At 41.3% G+C, this 20600-nt stretch overlaps 1 protein-coding gene across 1 annotated transcript in view; it reads right to left on the bottom strand.

Moving 5' to 3' along the window:
- The window catches only part of LOC124605827 (protein retinal degeneration B), a 575027-nt gene that overhangs the window by 554013 nt on the left and 414 nt on the right, over positions 1 to 20600 (bottom strand). The window lies entirely within an intron of this gene.

Below are 20600 nucleotides of genomic sequence, written 5' to 3'. Positions count from 1 at the left end.
CTGGATTCATCCGAAAAAATGACGTTTTGCCATTCGTGCACCCAGGTTGGTTGTTGAGTACACCATCGCAGGGGCTCCTGTCTGTGATACAGCGTCAAGAGTAACCGCAGCCACGGTCTCCGAGCTGATAGTCCATGCTGCTGCAAACGTCGTCGAACTGTACGTGCAGAGGGTTGTTGTCTTGCTAACGTCCCCATCTGTTGACTCAGGTATCGAGACGTGTTTGCACGATCCGTTACAGCCACGTGGATAAGATGCCTGTCATCTCGACTGCTAGTGATACGAGGCCGTTGGGATCCAGCACGGCGTTCCGTATTACAGTCCCAAACCCACCGATTCCATATTCTGCTAACAGTCATTGGATCTCGACCAACGCGAGCAGCAATGTCGCGATACGATAAACCGCAATAGCGATAGGCTACAGTCGGACCTTTATCAAAGCCGGAAACGTGATGGTACGCATTTCTTCTCCTTACACGAGGCATCACAACAACGTTTCACCAGGCAACGCCGGTCAACTGCTGTTTGTGTATGAGAAATCAGTTGGAAACTTTCCTCATGTCAGCACGTTGTAGGTACCTCCACCGGCGCCAGCCTTGTGTGAATGCTCTGAAAAGCTAATCATTTGCATATCACAGCATATCCTTCCTGCCGGTTTAATTTCGCATCTGTAGCACGTCATCTTCGTGGTGTAGCTATTTTAATGGCCAGTAGTGTAGTTTTCTCGTTTTACGGTTCGATAACATAGTTTATCGTAGAGAAACCGGAAAGAACGATGTATGTCTTGCGCTTGAAATATATTTCTTACATCGGAATATTAACACCACTACATTCCATACGACTGATAGGTCGGAAAGCGATCAAACATTATAGCCCGTTTTAAGTGCAGAATGTTGTAGTGTGTGTTTATGTTCTCTCTTACCAATGCCTTCCAGGTACTGATCCTAGACTCTGGAATAATACTTTAAAATTGATAGCTTGGTTGATTTACTTAAAAATGCTTCTAACTCCGTCTGGAGCTCCATCGCGCAAGAAAAATCATCACCCGTTTCTTGTTCTTCTTCACTGTCTGCTATTACATCAGAACACTTTCAAATCTGTAACTATATATCGGTAAGGAGTGCTAACCTCCTCTACATGGGCGCACCTCGAGAAATCTTGTGCATCTGGATGGGCGAGGACTCGGCAAGCTCCATTGATTCACGAGATGTGGAATGTAGCGGTCTACTTCTTGTCAGCTGCAGATTAAATCGATACTGGTGCTATAGGGTGGGTTGGTGAAAGATAGTGCCAGGCGGTCTTTCAGTCTCTAATTTTATCCTAACACTGCGGGAATGCTTTGTGACTGCCATCCGCATAGAGATACATTGTAAATTAAGCACTATGCTCGAAGTGTTAGAAATACGTAGTGCACTGTCTGATAGCCTTTGATGATGGATGTGTTCGAGAATTAACAATGCATGGACGCACTGCACAGTCATCCATCCACATTTGCAATGATACTTGCAAAGTGGGGAGGGGGTGGTTTAGCTATGATACTGAAATTGGGAATCATACTGTCAAGTCATTGGTCAGTGTTGAAATTACTGTAAGATTGTTCACATAATCAACTGTAACGTTTATTATTTCATTACATCGGGGGTGTCTTTTCCATCCCATCTGTCCACTGGTACGCTGTTGGTTACTACATAATGATTGACTGACATCGCTTGTTTGAGTTGGAGAACGAGTTTTTGTAGAGGGACAACACCTGGGGGCGGACAGCACCGAAACTGCAGGATGGGGAATCAGTCGAAACAGAATGCAGAGCCATCAGCTATTCTGTCACTGACAGATGAGTTTAAATGTGGAGGTCGTCAACCACTTTCGGACAGCAGTTTGGAAACACTCTACAACGCCTCCAAACTCTTCCAGTTTCCTTATGTTGTAACTGTCTTATTTAAAATCATCCAGTGTGTGCGGTGTGTTATGGTAGCTGGAGTAACCAGATGAATTACATCGTGCAATGTGTAGTTTTCTGTGTGAGGCAATGGATCAGAACGTGTTAATATCAGTTTAGAACCTGACACATACCTCACAGTCGTGGCAGAAAAACAAAATGTATGTCAATGTACAAAGCATGTTACAGCAGAAAAATGACGCTGGGTCGCAGGGAGCGTCTCTTGGAAATTACAGCATGGTCTGCGGGATACGGTCATACTCCTACAGTAAAGGTGATGAAACTTTAAACTGGTTTGTGCAGTGGAAAAAACCTGTATATTTAATAGGATCGTCACATGAGCTCGATGCCGGCATGCATGCGGTATTTGTTTTCGATATATGGGAGGAGAGAGATTCGGTAAAAATCTTATTGAGTTCTCTATCGAATGAAGTTAGTGGAACTTTTATAGTTCGTAGTTATCTGGTGGATGCAATAGAATAACTATGATAAAATGTTGGAGTGATAGACGTGAATGGGTCCTGAGGGATGTGGATCTATAGTACCTGCTTGTAGTTTGGGGAAGCACCACAATGCAGCAGCAAAATCCATGTCCTTCCCCCAGTTCCTGTACTGTCTTTTATACTACCTCATGTTGCAGGAGCAGGCTTCGGTTCTGTCGAATGGTCAAAACACAGTTCAGTCGCAGATAACGCAGGTGGTAGATATATGCCTATGCGTGCTTGGCATGCAGCGCCAGTGACGGGAATGATTCACGTTTCCCATTAACGGTAGGAGCTATCCGAATGGAAAGCCCTGTTAGAGTGTAGGAATGTAGCTGACAACCATGTAGACCTCTAGACGGCTGAATAGCGAACTAATACTTAGTATGTGTTGGACAGCTTTCGCGATGGCGTGGAAATTTGAGAAGATTCAATATGGGCATGTATTTGCACAGGGCCATTATTCCCACCCATGTAAATTGTTCAGTTGACTGCTTCTTCACATTTCGTATCTTTATTTAGTTGAGAGAAAATAGATTGAGGTGTATGCATCTAGCGGGTGGAAGACACATTTGCTGGTTCTCTAGACATGAGAAGCATGTTATTTGACTTCGTAAATTATAGGGATGATTTGGAATCTATTACATCACCGAAATCGGTATTAGCGAGTGGAAATATCAGTTTACTCTGTTTTTCTTTTGTCGAGTTTTTTCTTGTAAAGGTCTTCACAGACAGGGTAAGTTTCTAGTTACTCTATGGTTTACAGCACGCTGCACCTAGCTTAAGTTTCGGGTTTCTAGAGATATAATTTCCAGTCTATATCTTCAGAATTAGATCGCGTGAGCGATACTGCTATGCAAGCGATATTGATACGTGTTTTATATCGAGAAGTACCACGAAAATGGTAGGATATTCTATCAAAACATGTGAAATTAGATATATTCTTGTGATCACAGAGTCTGGAGATGAGTGTAGAAAAGCGAGCAAGCAAGCAGGCCTGGACCAGAAACAGTAATGTGTTTGTGCCGAGGGGAAATGAGCCAGTCTTTGCACAACAGTTCTGAGAGTGACTTCGATCCACTGAGGGTGCTCTGGTCACGTGCTGGGATTAGATGACCATTTGAACTCACAGGAAATATCTAGTCCTGCGAGTATACCTATGGTGCATGTGCTTATGCTGTCTGTCTTCGCAGTACATGTACAAATGATGTACAAGGGGTGATTGTGTATGGTGCAGGATATGAATGGTATGTTTACTACATCGACACGGTACACAGTGATACATTGCTGGTTGGAGATCGGTTTCACGCTCTAATATTCAAGCTCCTGGCCTCAGTCGGATAGCAGTTTAATTGAGTAAGAGTCTTTCTGTATTTGACGATACGTAGAGCACTTTGCAAGAGGTAATGACAGTGGCACATAAAGTGCTCTCCGCCACACACCATTGGGTGGCTTGCGGAGTATAAATGTAGGTGTAGATGTTTAATTGTGGGTGCAATATGGTTATCTGTATATAATAGTTTTTTACTGCTGAAAGTCTCGTCCGCAGAAAGAAAAAAAAGGCAGATGGTGCTTCCACACTGGCGGCATTAGTAATACGGCGGGTAAATTCGATAAGAGCCAATCATAATCCCCCATTCATTCACAAGACATCCTTTGTGCTGGGATGTAGGAGTCTCTACATAGCGGTGAGAACGTTAGTGTATGTTGAAGGCATGAAGGGTAAGACGTGATGGATGGGGTGCCACGTTAGGACTATCAGAAGGAATGCATTCGGCGTTATTCTGTGCTATTTTCGTAAACAGGTTCTGTTACGACAAGAATTTCCATGTGGACATGCTGAGACATCATAAAAGCTCCTACAAAAGCAACCATTAACTATTTCTGGGACACTATACTATTTCTGAGAGGTGGACTTGACTCATATTTTACATAGTCATGTGACGTCAGTGTAACACAGAGAACCTTTTAGATGGCGAGTCTCTAAGTGGACATTTTGCAGCGAGGCGTCAGTCACGCTGGGGCAGGTAAGCACGGCTGGATGCAGCTCTTATGTCCTGTTAGAATCACCAGGGAGATAGCAGCCTGTGCTATTTTGCAACAGATTTCTATAGTGCGATGTGACAACATTCTCCACAGGTATAGCATCAGCAATTGTATTCACATTTGCTGCCTAGAGGCGTTTTGCATACTAGATAGGTGTGAGCACACCTTGGAGTTCTGTGGTGATGTGGACAATGGGTCTGGGCTCTACCTCACGTGATCTGGGAGGACGTGACGGCAGAGGAGGAGGCGACACTGCGTAATCGGGCTGCTGCGAGCAGCCTGGATGCTGCAACCCTAACCTGCTAGCATGAGGGATGGTGGCCCATGGACGCCAGAGCGATGCTGTGGCGGCCGCGGTCGTGGTAGGGTCAGGGCCTGGGGCGGTGGCCCCTGTTGAGTGGCGGAATGTGTTTTTTATTAGCGACCTTTTGTTTAAACTGTAGTCCATCGATTTCGCTGACCAATAGGATGCTGCAAATTAAAAAAAAACTACCCCATACATACAAAATCGATTTAATTAATTTGCATAAATTTTTTATATCAAAGTGGTGTTAGCGGTACAACAGTTAAGGGAGAGAGTGCGTGAGTGGGTGACATGGAGCAGAACAGCAGGTTAAGAGCAGAGCACAAGGTTAATTTGCATAATTTTTAAGTAAAACGCAGTACAATAGTTTAAGGGGGTGGGTGACAAAGAAGAAAGCGCCAGAAATGGCGTTCAAAATCATGTGATATTCGAAAAGTGTAACAGAAAATGGTGGAAGGACATAACTAATTACTTAATTTGGAATCAAAGGCGGTACAACAGTTTAAGGAAATGGGGGTGGCATGGAAAACCACTTAACAGAATAGGTTAAGTGCTGACAAAGGCCTAAACATTAGGTTAAGACACTCAGAGTACAGTGCCAAACATTAGGTTATGCAACATGTTTGCCACATGTAATTGCTTCTTACAAGACCTAGACGTTTCCAAACAGCAGAGAATGATGAGCAAGAAAAATCTAACCCCACAAATTGGAATTTTTTATAAATAGACAATATGCCCTCGAATTGCATGTTATGAGAGCCTTCCTCTCCACCAATTTCCATATATTCCGTACACTGCCTAGAATACCCTAAATTGTTTAAATCGATAATATTCCATACACTACAATCGAATTCCCTCCAAATGATCGATCAACTGAGTCTTTTTCCTGCCAAAACCCGGGAGGGAGGGTGGGAGGGGAGAGGGTAAATAATTGATCAATTTCATTAAGTAATCAGTCAAATTGATAAAAGCGGCAAGGGCTATTCCAATAACTCAGACTTGAACATGTAGTTGTAGCAGCGAGGGGGGATGGGGGAGGGGGAGTGGGTGGGGGAACAATAGGTTAACTGCCTGTCAAACAAAAGGCAGGATCGTTTTAGGAGAATAATAGGTTAAGTACCTGTCAATTAAAGGAGAACAATACGTTCAGTACCGGCCAATCCAGGAGACCAATAGGTTTGCCTGAGTGCATATCTGCCCCAAATGTAGGCAACCCACACTAACAAAATGCACCACAATGAAGGTAGTCCCACTACTCATAGTGTCTTATCTCACTCTAGACCATGACTCTTTTATCCACTGACACACTTGTTTGATTGCAGGTCGTTTTAAAGCTCCCTTCGGCGTGAATTCATGTTGGGTTTCATCCATTTGTTCCATTCCTCTCTCATATATGCTTTAAATGGTTTATTTATCGAGACATCAATAAGATGCAACTGCGAAGTAAGTCCTCCTGGACTAACAGCAAGCTCTGTATTTCCCTGTTGCAATTTCTTTTTCACAGATTTTTTAAATGATTACTAAACCGATCCAGCACAAGAAGAGAACTCTTCTTCAACAAAGCACCTTTCCTTCTCTCTCACATTCTGTTATTCCATACTTTCATACTAGCCTTGTCTATCCAACCCTTGTCATGAACATGAACACCACCACCTCACAGTATTTCAGAAGGTTTTGGCATTGTTTTGCGCTTGAAATGACAACAGTGTAGTGCATTTTTTCCATGTACACTTCCTTTTATAGTTACAGTTTTAGCGCTTTTCGTGGCAACAACAGTTCTGTTACTCAGCGCATCAAATGTCACAGAAGTTTCGCCCATTTTTACTGTTTGGCTTGGTTCTACACTGGTTTTCTTTCGATGTTGAATAGTAAAGCAATGGAAATATTCTCTCTTCATACTCTTGGGGCATTTTCTGACATATTTTGGTTTTCATTCGCATGCGAAGTCCATGACGCATCATAAACCTGTAGCACCAACCAACTCCACCCTCAACAGACTAAGTTCCTATGTAGCGCTAGCTGTATTGATTCTAGTGCCATTCTGGCGGTGTCTTTGAATCAATTTCAATAAGTCATCAGCTAGTTTTTGCAATTTTTCATTCACTCCTCTCTTTGCATATTTAATCTCGCTCATTTTCTATAGTTTTTCTTCTGCGGCCAGTTGAATCCATTATTGCCATATAGAGATATGTTCCCCACCGCATCAAATATATGGCCATTTTTCAGAATGGCGGGAATTCTAAATAAAACACTGCACATTTTTATATTTATTTAGAGTATAAGATATACCTGACATTTGAAGGCAATTTTTCGAAGAAAAGAAGTGCATCTTATAGTCCGTAAAATACGGAGTAGCAAAAACAGCTCAACCGTAAAATACGGTGTCACAAAAACAACTTGGCTCATCCATCTAAGTTGCTGACGCGAATATTATACAGTAGAATGGAAAAGAAAATTGCAAACCTGTTAGAATGAAAAGATTGGTTTGGCTTTCAGAACGGTAAAGGCACCAGACAGGCAGTTCCGACGCTGCAACTGTTGACTGAATCAAGACTTATAAGAAATCGAGTCAAGTTCAAAGGCTTTGTCGACCTGAAGAAAGCTTTCGACAACGTAAAATAGTATAAGTAGTTTTAAATTCCGAGATAATACCAGTGAGCTACAGAGAATGACGGGTAATATACGATATGTACTAGAACCAAGAGGGGACAATTACTTTGTAAAACCAAGAACGAAATTCTCAGATTAAACAGGGCGTACTATAGAGAGTCTTTCTCCCCTGCTGTTCAATCTATAAATCGAAGAAGCAATGACAGAGATAAAATATAGTTCCCAGATTAAAATGCAGGGTGAAAAAATATCAATGACAAGTTCCGCTGATAACGTTTCTATCTTCAGTGTAAGCGAAGAAGAATTACAGCACCTGCCAAATGGAATCTACATTCAACTTAGCAGCAACAGAATATGGTTTGTAAGTAAACCAAAGAACGACGAAGGCAATGACGAGGAACAAAAGTAAGATTAACGGGAATCTTATTGAAATTGGGTACCAGGCACTACACGAAGTGAAGGAATTCTGCTACCTTGAAGGCAAAATAACGGATGACGGACGAAGCAACGAGAATATAAGAAACAGAGTGGCACATGCAAAGAAAGTAATCCTCGGTTACAGAAGTCTGTTAGTATCAAACAACGGCCTCAATTCAGAAGAAATTTCTGAGAATGTACGTCTGGAGCACAATATTGTGTTGAAGTGACTCATGGACTAGGGGAACAAGGAGGGAAAAATAAGAAGATTCGAAGCGTTTTAGATGTAGTGTTACAGAAGGATTCTGAAAATTAAAGTGGACTGATAAGATAAAAATGGGTGATTCTCTGTAGAAACGCTGACCAAACAGGAACTCTACAAAGGGACGGAATTTCCGGACACGTGTTAATATCTCAGCAAGTAACTTCCATGGTACTAGAGGTAGATTTTTTGAGAGCAAAAATTCTATAGAAAGATATTAGAACGTAAAGCAACCTCCCTACCACATGAGTTAACGCGGCCGCGATATTGCACGAATAACTGAAGAACACTGATAATCACAATACAAATGTTTTTACTGGAAACCTATTTGCTGTTAAATAAAAAAAAAACAGCCACGTGTCACATCCCAAAGCCTACTGCATTACTTATCCGCTACTCCCCTGGAGCTGACAACGAATTTACAAACCCTTCCAAGCAGGGTGTTAGTTGACAGGTTAATACTGAGTTGTGTTGTACTGTATTGCCCTCGTTTATTGGGAGTGCAGTAAAACACCAAGGAGAAAAAAGATGGTTATTGTCCACGGATGCAAAGTTAGGTAAACTGCATAGAATTGATGGATGAAAGAGAACTGTTGAAAAACATTGGTGCTGAACTTGGAATTTTAAAGGCGTGACATCTTAAGAACAACATGAAAGAAGTCTTGTTTGAAAATTACGACAGAGAACAGTGTAGAAGCGTTGCGGGGAAACTAAAACAGCAAAGAGCGAGTCGAGCTTTGCATGTTTTTTAGGGCAAGCAGGGAAAGTGGCGTTTCTATTTTAAGCCTAATAGCCCAGGGAAAGAGAGGAGTTTAAACAAGAATTTACCTAATGGTTGTCTTAACTTCGCAGCCAGCCGACTTGGTTACAAATTCTGAATACGTCAGCTGTCAGTGGCTGGTGGTAGCCTTTCGAGGATAGACAACAGCTGCTGAAAATTCTAGAAAGGCATTCTAAAATCTGTTTTCCTCTGATAAGCTATGAAAATAACACTACAGAACGATACAGATTTTTTAATTTTTCCCTACACTTCCTTTTTGCTTGTTTCCTGCTTCAATTGCGTGATACAATGAAAGAATTATTTCGGGGTGAATGCTGTAAATGTCTTTGTACAACTATGTTTCTATTTACGTCATGGAATGGTCATGAATGTATTTGCTATCTTCATTTGTTCTGAGGCTCTATGTTTTGTCTTTTCTTTATCATATGGTTTAAATTCATTTTCCTTGAACAAAGTAATGTGAAGTTTTATGTGTTGGACGGTGTAGAAACATATCGATAGGTCGATAGAGAAAAGCACCAACAAAGTCGGGAACAAGAACAGCAAGGTGATTGTTGTGCCACGTGAGTGTTAGTGTGTATTGTGTCCGTGATCGATGTAAAATAACTGTTTGGACAGTGACATGTTTTGTGTACCGCGGACTAGGAACTGATAACCATACGTGTCGCGTTGCTTATTAGTCGGAGCCACTACTCGGAAAAATCTTAAAAGCTATGACGTGCAGACTGCTTAAGTGCGTGAACGCTCGAAGTGCACTGTTTTGATTGTAGACATTACAGACTAGTGCACTCCGCGGGCAGTGAAATTAAGAAGATGATGTTAACGCATATCAGTGTTGTAAAGTGATGCTAAGAACTTTTACCGACAGCGTATGGAGTGCCGATCGCCGCGAGACCGTTGTTATTATACGGTGAGGTTTGCGCACAGCACGGATAGTTTGATGCATACCGCGGACTGTTAACTCGAATTACTAATATATTAATTAATGTTCTTTCTTACTGCGGACGGTTCTACTGTAAAATGTCGATCGATCGGGAAACCATAAAACTGAAACTGTGGCTAATAACGGCTAACGAAACTTATTAAGTCGGAATACGTGACCCGTTAATTTAATGACCTATCTTACTTTCGTCGCTGCATGTAGATACTTCTACAAACATCGCGTATTCCTTCTACACTCGCAACGGTCGGCTACGATCAAGAGGAACTGCAAGACGACGATAATTACAAGACTGCGCGCTCCAGGATTATGGACCAACGATGCGGACCTCGAAGACTCGCGGTCATTACCAGATAAGTGGAGACTGACCCTGAGAAAAAAACTGAATTCACGCGAACTATTTCTCTAAAGAATACTCGAAAGACCTTTTGCAAAAGCAGTGGTAGGTTCTTACTCTCACTAAGTTTACGTAACTGTAAATTATCCCTTTGAACTGCAATCTTTTTCCTGTTAATAACATTCAGAATTTTCGTTCATTAAACCATTTTTTACAATAAACATTATAATTCTGCAAACCATTAGCTTCCAACTCTGTCATTATTGCAAACAACTGCAATTATAACTAATTAGACCAATTTATTAGTCTTTATTTTTCATTCGCTTTTTAATCGCTGGGAGTTTATCTGCATTTGCATGTATTCTTGTTTTTGTGCTAATTCTCGTGTGGATTAATGTGCAGTGTACTGCATTACGTCAGTAGCACACCACGGTTTGTCCAGTCATTTGGTGGAATATTTTGTTAGGAGAAGCTTTTTTGATTTTGAGAGATGGATGAATACTCAACATGTTATACTTTTATGAATCTTGACTACGTGTGTCAGCTTGATATACAGTTAATTCCGGAAATAGTTAAATATTCTTAGTTTCAGTTACTTCAAAACTTGAGAAATCAGGAGACACCTATTAGCTTTTCTTCTCTGTTATTAGACAAGCACAGTCATTTCTAGTTCGATTATTATTCGAGTGACCCCCGCTTTGCACATATGGCTCCTTTAATGACAGGACTAATACAGCAAGTTATGGCCGATATGGCTAAATTTAGTGACAGGACTGAGTTACATTCTTCACATCAAATATTAGGCAAAGTTGATCTCTGAGAAACGCATTCGTCACAAAGTAAACTCTAAGTTCTCAGAATTTTTGATAATCCGAGTGTTATACTGCCACATCTAGTACGGAATAATGAGGTTCCACTGTATAACAGGTTTGGGTTTTTAATTTTTGAAGAATAAGCGAACTATGCACAAATAATCAGCATCCTGGTAATCGGGAGCTAGCTGTAGCCTATACCGCGTATAAACAGGTCTAAGGGCTCCTCTGAAAGCGGAGGAAATGGATACTGACTGCATCGGATCAGACAAAAAGGGCCTAAATAAATGCTTCTACTGAATGAATGAGAACAAATTAAAGAAACACATTTTTCCTGTACTTCTTTTAAAAGGAAAAAACCATGGATTACAGAAATAAGAACAGAAAGAAACAACATTAAAGAATCGGAAATAACGGAAAGAAACCTTTTTTAAGGAAAATATATTAAATTTAGAAGGTTCTCAAGGCAGAAGAAATAAGAAATTGGGAACATCGTCAGCAACAAGGAAAATACACAAGGAGAAAGCGGAGGACTGGTGAAACAGGAAACAATAAAGAATGAAGTTGTCGCATGATCGTGTTTGGCCGATAAGAATATTTAAAAAGTCGTCCACGACACCAAGAAAACAGTAGGTATTGGCGCCCAGGTTGATTACACGTTCCTTGACTTTCGAAAAGCGTTCAATAGTTACGCTCTGCAGTCTAATAAAATAAGAGCGAACGGAGTATCAGATCAGCTATATGACTGGACTGAAGAGAGAGTAGCAAACAGAACACGGCATGTCGTTCTCAATGGAAGAAAAATCTTCAGAAGTAATAATAACGTCGGGTGCATGTCAAGGATATGTTATAGGTCCATTACTTTCCGAAATATACGTATGTGATGCAGTGGATAATGTCGGAAGTTCGATAAGGCTTTTTGTGGATGTTCCTGTTCTGTATAGAGAAGTGGCAATACTAGAAAACTGAAGCGGAATACAGGAAGATCTGCAGACGATCGATTCTTGGAGCAGGGAATGGCAACTGACTTTCAACATAAACAAATATAACCTATTGTGGATATACAGAACGATCACTGGAAGCAGCTACTGTCATAAAATCGCTATAAATATGCATACAGAGCGATCAATAAAATTAATCGCGAGTATGGTAGATGCCAGACAGATTCATTGGGAGAACCATCAGGAAACTACGTCCAACCACTTACAAGGAGGTAGCTTACAAAACCGCGTTCGATCAGTACCTGAATACTGCTTATCAGTATGGGATCCGTACCAGATAGGATTGATGGAGGAAATAGAGAAGATACATAGAAAGTTCATTTAGTTAGCACGAAAGTGTCACAGAGATGATCAACCAATTCCAGCGGCAGACACTACAAGAGAGGCGTTCAGAGTCACAGTGTGGTTTATCCTTGATAGTTTCCAGAGTGTACGTCCCTTTAAGAGTGAACTAATATATTGGTTCCTCCAACGTGTAGCTCGCGAAAAGACCACGAAGGCAAAACTAGAAAGATTCGAACTCACACAGAGGCAAACCAGCAATCGTTCTCCCTGCGAACCATTCGCGACTGGAACAGGAAAAGCGAGGGAGGAGGAAGTAACAATTGTACACAAAGTATCCTCAGTTACACATTGCGAGGTGGCTCATGGTGTACAGATATAGTCCGTTGAGTGGGGGGGAGAGGAGCTGGTTCATCTCTTCTTTGGCAGTGATGTGTATCATGCATGTGTAAAATGCACTGTGGCTATATAACGCAGCTACTGTGCACGAGACAGTGTGTACAGAGCAAGACACACAATGACTTTTAGCAGCAGCCAGGCTCCTCAAAACATGCCACACACGCTGTGTTGGTGGCTCTGTAACGTGGTTCGGACAGCACGGGAGCTCCCAGTAACGCCGGCCGGCAGGATGTTTACAAGCTGAGCTACGTTAATGTCGGCCGCTTACCGGTACACCGCACGGGCCTGACCCAAGCCAAGCTACCACACCTTCCCGCCGCGCCGTCTAAAAACGGAACACCCGCCCCACTTTAATTCCTCTCTGGGCCGCCGTTAGCCGAATTGTTGTCTCGTACTACGCGCCGAATTGTTAAGTCTCGCACTACGCCGGCGACCAACAATTCGCGAACACAGCTGGCGTTGCCTCTAAGGTTGTATCCTACGTGAGCGACAGCGAGGGACTTTGGATACAGGACACTCCAGCGACAAACACCAACATTGGGCGAAAACCTTGGGTGTCCTGCGTACGAGCGACCATGTCGCGCTTCAAGATGGCTTCCTAGAGCCAATAAGCTGTTTCTATAAAACGGCGTCCTTAACCTGTAGAATAGTGTAGCTGGGGAGTAAGGCTCCAGAATTAGATTTACTTCAGAAAATAAAACGAAAAGGAATGCTGTGCATGAAATTTACCAAGGGAGGAATCTCCGTTGAGAATTTCGTAAGTATCGGCAACTACGAAGATCACCAGACAAGTTCTTCGAATACACGTGAATGAGCAGTGGAGCATTCGACTATCTCATCAATAAATTACATACGAATCTTTTTTTACATGATCAAGAACTTTTTAACAGCCAATAAATGTGGAGGAATGACTATTACATGACTAACTACGCTAAATGCAAACATAAGTACACAGTTTGATATCGGACGAAAGATAGGGAGCTGTGGTGTAAGGGTAGTGTATGCAGTTCATAATTATGTGTGGGGAAATTGTCCTTGGTTCCATCCCCATTCAGTCTTAAGGGTAGTGTATGCAGTTCATAATTGTATGTGGGGAAATTGTCCTTGGTTCCATCCCCATTCGGTCTTACATTTTTACTGACTCAGTTACGATTCTCTATACTAAGTTTTATGTATACTGTTTACACTGCATCGCTAAATATATTTTTAAGGTCTTGCCAAAGAACTTGATTACACCTATCCCAGTGTATCACACACATTTAATTCCTAATAAATTACAATGAATCATGAAATTTTACAGATATTTGATGTTGCGAACGTAATTCATCAGCAGTCAGTGTTAAGGCCAAACGTTTCGATTACTCGAAATAGTCTGTAAAAGTAAAGCTCACAAAATTTTTGAAAAGTAAGTCAAACGTTTTGTGTAATGATTTGTCTAAAAGTGTGAAATAAAAAATATTAGGGAAATGTTTGGTGCACCTCATTTTCTGTTCATGATTTCGATCATCATTCAAAGGCACGTAGAACGTTTCTCTGATCTACTTATTTCTTTTACACAAATCATTTCATAAAATATTTGACTGATTTCTTCCATTTTTGAATTTCACGTTTTATTCAGAAAGCATGATCATACTGACTCCTCATTTGCCTTCCTGATGTACTTGACTCGAAGGAAGCCTTTTTGGCCGGCCGCGGTGGTCTCGCGGTTCTAGGCGCGCAGTCCGGAACCGCGCGACTGCTACGGTCGCAGGTTCGAATCCTGCCTCGGGCATGGATGTGTGTGATGTCCTTAGGTTAGTTAGGTTTAAGTAGTTCTAAGTTCTAGGGGACTGATGACCACAGCTGTTAAGTCCCATAGTGCTCAGAGCCATTTGAACCATTTGAAGCCTTTTTGACATTTAAATACCGCACCAATGTATCTTTTTGTGCGCAAAATAACTAGGTCTTGAACAGATGACATTTTTGACACTTCGTTTACAGCAGCTATTCGTAAAATATTTCAATTTTTCCTTAGCTTATTAATTAAGTTCTTGTACATTACCATGATTACTTTCAAACAGTTAAATATTTTCATGTCAAACTAGATCCCATGCTGGTCACTTTGATACCGCCTTTACCTGTTTCTCTCCCTTTGTTTAGCTATGAAAATGTTGACAAAACCTCATGGTGTAAGTTATAGGGAGTCTTGTTTCCGCTTTGCTCACGCGTTTACAAAAACGTATCGAGTGTTTACCATATGATAAAATAGTCCTTCCTGCGTGCTGTCATTTCCAAAATTCGTCGTTTCGATATCTTGAACCTTTTATGAGATACGACGACTTTTACGACCACTTGATTCCCGAAGCGCAGGAAAGGTTCGGACGCGCCAAGAGCGACCCGTCTGCAGATATAACAATCAATATCTCAAGAATGAAAAGAGATATCATTGCAGTCTCAACTTCAAATACAATTTAGATATATTGGTTACATTTCATATGCAATAATGTATGGCCTTAAATGAACTATACGTAAAGTCTGCACAATGTGATTTTACCTCTGCAAAGTCTTAAAAATTTCGTGCAGCATTAACTATGACGAATAACGAAAATAAATTCTGACCTTTATCATTTGAGGATATCAAGCTATAGGTAGCGGAAGAATCAAATTTTTTCACTGAATAGCTTTCTTAAAATCGGATGTTAAGTAATTCATAGCTGCCGTCGCGTCTGCTCCACTGCTTTGCCAAGAAGACACATGGCTGTCGCTCTGTGCCGCGCGTGCTGCAGCAACAAGATTCAAACACGTTGGAATTCAAACGTCGCCAGTTGCAGCGGGAGACAGGCAGCGACACAGATGTCGCTCACGTAGGACACTTCCGTAACTACACCTGCGGTTGTGTTTTGTCGCCTGAAGCTGTCACGTGCTGTCGCTTGCTTCTGTCACTCACGTAGGACACGGCCAAAAGATGTGACACAAGGCGGAAGGGTCTTGCACGAGGAGCTGCGTCGATTCACTGTCATGCTATTGCTTAACAACCAAACATGGTAGTTAGTAAATTTATTTTTATTTCGCCAAGAGATTACAAAAGATCTGAGCCGAGGACACAACGAGGAAGTTCATTTATCCTGTACACAGGGTGGTCAGAAACACACTGAAAAGTTTGTAAGGGTGCTGCAGGGGCAGTTGTACTGAGAAATGATTGTTAAGAAAAAATTAAATACGTCGCGCCGTTTCGAAGTTAATTAGGCTGAAGTTAGCCTATCAAGTCGTCGCTCGCGCACAGACTCAAGCAGCCTGCGAGGCGTTGTAGCCAACAAACATGTCCTTCGTTTGGTTTCCTCAAATCGAACAATCGTAGCTTTTGTCACCTAGCTTAAATATGTCACTTCCAAAAAAGTCATATTTCAACTGGTAATGAGCATTTCATCAAGTGGTTGCTCACAGACCACCAAATGTTGGTACAATAGCGCATTTTAGCGCGTGAAAGTGCTTGAATTTGTGCGCAGATCATCATCATTGGCTAAATAATGCTAAATAATTCCGAAACGGAGCAACGTATCCAATTATTTTCTTAATTGCTTATCAGCATAGCCTCTCCTACAACACGCTCTTACAAGCATTTCGGACTGGTTCTGACCGTCCTGTATATAGCCGCTACATAGCCTCCACCAGCTTGAAGAGTCCCCTGCTGACAAGCAGGGTCCATGGATTCATGAGGTTGTCTCCATACCCGTACACGTCCATCTGCTCGATACAATTTGAAACGAGGCTCGCCCGACCAGGCAACATGTTTCCAATCATCAACAGTCCAACGTCGGTGTTGACGAGCCCAGGCAAGGCATAAAGCTCTGTGTCGTTGGATGGTTCGCACGCTGACACGTCTTCATGTCCCAGCACTGAAACTGGCAGCATTTTTCGGAAGGGTTGCACTTCTGTCACGTTTAACGATTCTCTTCAGTCGTCGGTGGTCCCGTTTTTGCAGGATATTTTTCCAGCCGCAGCGATGTTGGAGATTTGATGTTTTACCAGATCCCTGATATTCACCGTACAATCGTGGAATGGTCGTACGGTAAAATCCCCACTTCATCACTACCTCGGTGATTCTGTGTCCCACCGCTCGTGCGCTACTATAACACCACGTTCAACCTCACTTAAATCTTTATAACCTGCCACTATAGCAGCAGCAACTGATCTAACAACTGCGCCAGACACTTGTTTTATATAGATAGGTATTGCCTACTGCAGCGCCGTATTCTGCCTGTATACAAACCATCTCTGTTTGAATAGCATGCCTATACCAGTTTCCTTGTAGCTTCAGTGTATCTACTGAGAGATATTATAAAAATCGAAACCTTGTGTCCGATTATGACAGTAATATCGCAGCTACGGCTGTAGCAAACAGTTACGAAGAAGTCTTCTTTAGTTTTGTGCGGAACGTTCTGTGACTTAATACGATATTTGTCGACGGCAAGGACGTGCTGAAACTGTTTCTCGCTACATAGTAAAATAAATGATAATTTAGACAGTGAGGATCGAGTGATTTCCTCTCGACACTGCGCTAATAATTGCAATACTAGGAAATAAAGTACGAAATTCCTTCACTGCCTAACAAGGAATTAATTTAATATAGTTGCTAAAACTGTAAATGCGCAGATGTGTAGGGAAGACCCAATGACCAATTTGTAACAGTAGTACTTTTGGAACATTCTGAAATGGAAGAATCTGCTCTTTCCGATTGTTTGCACCTCAGAAACGGTTCTTGGTATGTCACTGCCTAACAGCTTTGAGTGTACTTCCGTCGACTTCCTGTTTTCAACCTGTGTATTTTATAAACAATGCTTTTCTGCTACAGTCACGCTTTGAAACCAATTATTGGATTTGGCATGACACGATTCGACAGCAACACGTTCTTATCTACTGATTATACATTAATTTATCATTACATTTGTCATATTGGGATGTTTTCGTTGCTATGCGTGTGAGTGAATTTGGTTGACGTGGTTTCGTTGGTTAAATGAGTGAAATCAACTTTCATCTGGTGAATATTTGACACACAAAGCATATGTAAAACCAGAAAGGTCCTTTCCATTAATTTCAAAGCTTTTTTATACTGGAGTGATTGGAACTGCCAAAGATAATTATAACGCTCAGATAATTATTACACTGACAGCCAATAACAAAAAAACAGCAACATCGCGCTTGTGGCAAGTTGACAACTCGTATTGGCATGCCATATTCCCGCCGAACCGCTGAATACCTTCTCTATCATAGCTGCGTGGTTCCTAATCCGAAACGAGAACAGTGCAACCCGCCATCACAAATTTGAGATTCTAGATCGAGAAATAAAACAGCAAATTGCTTGAGAATTTAGTTACCAAACCAGCACACACAACGCGTTTGTATAGGTCAGGATAATATTTTTTCTCTTTCCGCTAGCCTTTATCCGTTCAACGTCTATAAATCAAAAAGACTTCGGGGTTATGTTTTGTATAGGCACACGATGGCTCTTTCGAATATTTACATTGGACATTGTAGTAAGAGAAGTGTCCAAGAACGTTTTACCCTTTTCATGACCGGAACTCCAAACGTCTTACAATAATTTCATTTTTATAACTGAAATAATTGTTACTGACACATTACTAATAATGTCATATAGGCTGCCATATCCAGAGTAACTTTCATCTGCAGCCGAGTGTGCGCTGATATGAACCTTTCTGTGATATTAAAACAGTGTGCCATATCGGGACTCGAACGCGGGTCCTCTACCTTCCGCGGGAAAGTGCTTTACACTTACTTCTTTTCAAGTCGGGGCGGATGTCACTTTACAGAAGGCAGCCAACCCTCTGACCGAACACGATGAGCTACCGTGCCGGCAAATTTCATTTCTACCAACTGAGCTACCCAAGTACGACTCACTGCCGGTATTACGTAATTTCTATCAAATAAAGATTTGTTTATTTAACATCTCACTGCCTTGCAAAAAGAAATTACGTTTTTTTAAATATTCTATTTTTGAAGATAATTATGTTACAGTTAAATTCATTCTTTACATCAGTGGGTCTTTACATCAGTGGGTAAGTGTTAAAAAGCACAATACCTAACGCTTCTTTGCGCCACACTAAGGCTGAGTGAAGGATGTGCAAGTCATTTCTCCTTTTACTATTAGCCTACTTATACGAATGTTGCTATCGGTTCTGAATCATGCAGATTTTCGACAAAGCTTCAAAAGGGTGTAATTTTGCTGCAAGGCTGTTGTATGCGCAAGTGCTTAAAGATCTTTCTTTAGCAGTCATGTTCGGTAGGTTGTTTTCGTGGCTGTGTACTTAAAATGTAAATTAAAACAACGCAACCAGTCAATAAATTTTAGGCTTACTATTTACGGCAAGTTTTCTTTTTTTCTTGGAGGGAGCGGGCCTTGGTTCCATTATGTGATGTTTACATTGGGTGAAGTGATGCTGGGAAACCAACAATGTTGAAATATAGAGGAAGTTTTTTTTAAGTATATCATGTTGACTGCAGAATGCTTTTGACGGATTACTATTTATTCTTACTAATTCACAAAAATCCCCGAAATCGTTGTAAATAAAAAAGGCTGAGTAACTGATATTTTTAAAATTATACTTACGGAAGGTTCAGGAGTTATGGTATTAGACATCACATAAGCAAGGCACATCTTAGGAAACATTTTTGTAATCGCAAGAAACATTTAGTAATAATTCATTTACTCCGGTTCGCTAGTTGGTATAAAATGCTCACATCTTGACTAATATCTGAATTTGTTGTTTCAGTTTAGTTGAGATGTTTAGCATGTAATATGTACGACAGTCGAATCAACAGAAATAGACGAGTGTGTTAATCGCGATAGAGGACTCTCACCGATATGAATGAAAAGCGCCGCGATTATGTTTTTTCTGTGGGTTGCCTTTTCACGCGGTGCAAAAATTCTACTGAAATCAGGCGAGTCTTCACTTTCCTGCTTTCGCAACGAAATCAGCATTAACAAACACAATGTCGAGAATACGAAAATAAAGTATATCGGAACCAGCTTTTCAGTAGAAAGCTGCGTTATCGAAAAGCTTATTTCCTATGCAGTATGTGGACCACGTGAGTAACTAACAGCAGTTCAACATTCATTTCCGGACGCCGCTTGCACGCGTCTATACATCGGTTTGATACGCGGTGGGTACATTCGGTCCGCCCGCTTCCACCGGCTATCACAGAAGCGCGTAAAGGACTTCGTTTTGACATTGCCACACACACGAATTAAATTTACATATGATATTTCTTTTAAGATGTCGAACCAGCTTGCAGGCGTGAGAGATGTGTGACGCTTAGTTTCTAAACAATACAGTTATTTCTAACACACGATTTCCATGAGGTTACCGTGTGGAAAGTACTAGGGGGGTAATAGAAAACATTTCTCGGTTATGTCTGTGTGCAGCCAATTAAATGCAGATGACCTATTATTCCCACTAAAAACACTTGTCAGAGTAGAGTAGGAAACAACACACTATTAACAGCGGCGGAAGCAGAACAATTAGGATACATATGGTAAACCACAATCACTGCCACTGAGAAGGGCTCAGCTTATGGAGGCGAAACCAGTAGCAGCTGATAACTGACAGGTCAACAACCGTTGAGGTTTATTCGCCGAGTAGGAAGGAAGTGACATGACCAACGGACCTGTCTTATTAACGACACACTGAAAAATTTCCTGTTAGGCGCCCGTGTCGAAAAATGAAAAAAGTCAGAATTACTTCGCTGTACTGTCAGGCAAGATTTAACAGGACAACAATGAATTGCCAACAATCGGTGTACTTGAAATTTTAGTATTATACCAGTCTTTGTTCGCAACTCACTTAGTTAAGCAGCTTAAATCAGTTCTGATTGGAAATAGTTATTAAATAACATAGAAAACCACTTTTCTCTCCAAGATTGGCGTCAATACAACAAATTAAAACTTATGGACAGCCGTATCTTCATCGTGAAAATGTCATACTTCAAGTGTT

The sequence above is a fragment of the Schistocerca americana genome, chromosome 1 (genome assembly GCF_021461395.2).
Source record: "Schistocerca americana isolate TAMUIC-IGC-003095 chromosome 1, iqSchAmer2.1, whole genome shotgun sequence".
Lineage (NCBI taxonomy): Eukaryota > Metazoa > Arthropoda > Insecta > Orthoptera > Acrididae > Schistocerca > Schistocerca americana.
The sequence above is the reverse complement of the archived record's forward strand: the minus strand, read 5'-3'. Positions and strand labels throughout refer to the sequence as shown.